The sequence below is a fragment of the Urocitellus parryii genome, chromosome 1 (genome assembly GCF_045843805.1).
Source record: "Urocitellus parryii isolate mUroPar1 chromosome 1, mUroPar1.hap1, whole genome shotgun sequence".
NCBI lineage: Eukaryota > Metazoa > Chordata > Mammalia > Rodentia > Sciuridae > Urocitellus > Urocitellus parryii.
In genome coordinates, this window is record NC_135531.1 from 275,854,230 (window position 1) to 275,858,126 (window position 3,897).

General features: G+C 45.9%; 1 pseudogene; it reads left to right on the forward strand.

Moving 5' to 3' along the window:
• The first annotated feature begins 283 nt into the window (after positions 1-283).
• Positions 284-3,250, forward strand: LOC144255288 (voltage-gated delayed rectifier potassium channel KCNH5 pseudogene; annotated as a pseudogene).
• The last annotated feature ends 647 nt before the right edge of the window (positions 3,251-3,897 follow it).

The window sequence follows — 3,897 nt, forward strand, 5'->3', positions numbered from 1 at the left end:
CTCATGGGGGAGTTAATATATTGCATTTTAAAGGCCTATTTTAGCACAGTCTGGGCAGCGGCGGCCGGGGGAGCGCTACTACCACGAACTGCCTGGTCCTCCTCCCCAGAGCTGCTCATCCGGGTCGGGCTGGAGACGCAGTCAGGGGACCCCGCCGCCGCCGCCGCGCCCCCTCTTCTTTCGGATCCATCTCCTCCACCTTTTCCTCCTCTTCCTCCACCTTCTCTTCCTGCTTCCCCCCCTCCCCCGCCGCGGATCCTGGCCGCCGCTCTCCAGACCCAGGATGCTGGGGGGCAAGAGAGGGCTGGTGGCACCGCAGAACACATTTTTGGAGAACATCGTCAGGCCCTCCAGTGAATCAAGTTTCTTACTGGGAAATGCCCAGATTGTGGATTGGCCTGTAGTTTACAGTAATGACGGTTTTTGTAAACTCTCTGGGTATCATCGAGCTGACGTCATGCAGAAAAGCAGCACTTGCAGTTTTATGTATGGGGAATTGACCGACAAGAAGACCATTGAGAAAGTCAGGCAGACTTTTGACAACTACGAGTCAAACTGCTTTGAAGTTCTTTTGTACAAAAAAAACAGGACCCCTGTTTGGTTTTACATGCAAATTGCACCAATAAGAAATGAACATGAGAAGGTAGTCCTGTTCCTGTGCACGTTCAAGGATATTACGTTGTTCAAGCAGCCGATAGAGGATGATTCAACAAAAGGTTGGACAAAATTTGCCCGATTGACAAGGGCTTTGACAAATAGCCGAAGTGTTTTGCAGCAGCTTACGCCAATGAATAAAACAGAGGTGGTCCACAAGCATTCAAGATTAGCTGAAGTCCTTCAGCTGGGATCAGATATCCTTCCTCAGTACAAACAAGAAGCGCCAAAGACGCCACCACACATTATTTTACACTATTGTGCTTTTAAAACTACTTGGGACTGGGTGATTTTAATTCTTACCTTCTACACCGCCATTATGGTTCCTTACAACGTTTCTTTCAAAACGAAGCAGAACAACATAGCCTGGCTGGTACTGGACAGTGTGGTGGACGTTATTTTTCTGGTTGATATTGTATTAAATTTCCACACAACTTTTGTGGGGCCCAGTGGCGAGGTCATTTCTGACCCTAAACTCATAAGGATGAACTATCTGAAAACTTGGTTTGTGATCGATCTGCTGTCTTGTTTACCTTATGACATCATCAATGCCTTTGAAAACGTGGATGAGGGAATCAGCAGCCTCTTCAGTTCTTTGAAAGTGGTGTGTCTTTTACGCCTGGGCCGTGTTGCCAGAAAACTAGACCATTACCTAGAGTACGGGGCGGCAGTCCTTGTGCTCCTGGTGTGTGTGTTCGGACTCGTTGCCCACTGGTTGGCCTGCATATGGTACAGCATTGGAGACTACGAGGTCATCGACGAGGTCACCAACACCATCCAGATAGACAGTTGGCTCTACCAGCTGGCCTTGAGCATTGGGACTCCCTACAGGTACAACACCAGCGCAGGGATATGGGAAGGAGGACCCAGCAAGGACTCACTGTACGTGTCATCTCTCTACTTTACCATGACAAGCCTTACAACCATAGGATTTGGAAACATAGCTCCTACCACGGATGTGGAGAAGATGTTTTCAGTGGCCATGATGATGGTTGGCTCTCTTCTTTATGCAACTATTTTTGGAAATGTCACCACAATTTTTCAGCAAATGTATGCCAACACCAACCGATACTACGAGATGCTGAATAATGTTCGGGACTTTCTGAAGCTCTATCAGGTCCCAAAAGGCCTTAGTGAACGAGTCATGGATTATATTGTTTCAACATGGTCCATGTCAAAAGGAATTGACACAGAAAAGGTCCTCTCCATCTGTCCCAAGGACATGAGAGCTGATATCTGTGTTCATCTAAACCGGAAGGTTTTTAATGAACATCCTGCTTTTCGATTGGCCAGCGATGGGTGTCTGCGAGCCTTGGCAGTAGAGTTCCAAACCATTCACTGTGCTCCTGGGGACCTCATTTACCACGCTGGAGAAAGTGTAGATGCCCTCTGCTTTGTGGTGTCGGGATCCTTGGAAGTCATCCAGGATGACGAGGTGGTGGCTATTTTAGGGAAAGGTGATGTGTTTGGGGACATCTTCTGGAAGGAAACCACCCTTGCTCATGCATATGCCAACGTCCGAGCCTTGACGTACTGTGACCTGCACATCATCAAGCGAGAAGCCTTGCTCAAAGTCCTTGACTTTTATACAGCTTTCGCAAACTCCTTCTCGAGGAACCTCACTCTTACTTGCAATCTAAGGAAGCGGAACATCTTCCGAAAAATCAGCGATGTGAAGAAGGAGGAGGAGGAACGCCTCAGGCAGAAGAACGAGGTGACTCTCAGCATCCCCGTGGACCACCCAGTCAGGAAGCTCTTCCAGAAGTTCAAGCAGCAGAAGGAGCTGCGGAATCAGGGCTCCACGCAGAGTGACCCCGAGAGGAGCCAGCTCCAGGTGGAGAGCCGCTCCTTACAGAACGGAGCCTCCATCACGGGCACCAGTGTGGTGACCGTGTCGCAGATTACTCCCATCCAGACATCTCTGGCCTATGTGAAGACCAGTGAATCCCTCAAGCAGAACAACCGCGATGCCATGGAACTCAAGCCCAATGGTGGTGCTGACCCCAAATGTCTCAAAGTCAACAGCCCCATACGAATGAAAAATGGAAACGGGAAAGGGTGGCTGCGGCTCAAGAACAATATGGGGGCCCATGAGGAGAAGAAGGAAGACTGGAATAATGTCACCAAAGCTGAGTCCCTGGGGCTCCTGTCCGAGGACCCCAAGGGCAGTGACTGAGAGAATAGTGTGACCAAAAACCCATTACGGAAAACGGATTCTTGTGACAGTGGAATTACAAAAAGTGACCTTCGTTTGGACAAGGCTGGTGAGGCCCGAAGTCCCCTGGAGCACAGTCCCATTCAGGCGGATGCCAAGCACCCCTTTTATCCTATCCCTGAGCAGGCCTTACAGACCACGCTGCAGGAAGTCAAACATGAACTCAAGGAGGACATCCAGCAGCTAAGCTGCAGAATGACTGCCCTGGAAAAGCAGCTGGCAGAAATCTTAAAAATACTGTCAGAAAAAAGCGTACCCCAGACTTCTTCTCCCAAATCCCAAATGCCACTCCAAGTACCTCCCCAAATACCCTGTCAGGATATTTTTAGTGTTTCAAGGCCTGAATCACCTGAATCTGACAAAGATGAAATCCACTTTTAATATATACATATACATATATATTTGTTAATATATGAAAACAGTATATACATCTATATACATATGTGTGTATATACAGTATATACATATATATATATATATTTTCACTTGCTTTCAATATGATGAACACAATATGGATTTTGATATGTACATATTGCATGTCCAGCTGGATTCTGGCCTGCCAAAGAAGATGATTATTAAACATAGATATTGCTTGTATATTATGCAGTTGACTGCATGCACACTTTACATTGACATTTATTTATATCCTCTATTCTGTAATTTTAAAATGTATGATTTTTTTGTTAACTAAGGCAATGTAATATTTGAAGAATCAGGGTCCAACCTGCCAATGTTGCCATGACAAATTTGATCTCAGGCTGAGTATATCAAGCTATCATTTCTTCAATGTTATGTTAAGTTAAATTATAGACTAATGCCAAGGAAGTACCATTTTATGATCTCTTTCCATAGATATTTTTCTGTAACTTAGTGTTAGGTTATTTTCCCCTCCATTTAAATACTGTTTTATTGCCTACGTCAGATAGCAGTGTGGGGTATTGAGAACTTATTGCTATGGGTTTTGTGCATGAATTGCATTTTCACTCAACTATACCGCTCCTTTTTTATAAGTTTAATGCAATGCCAAT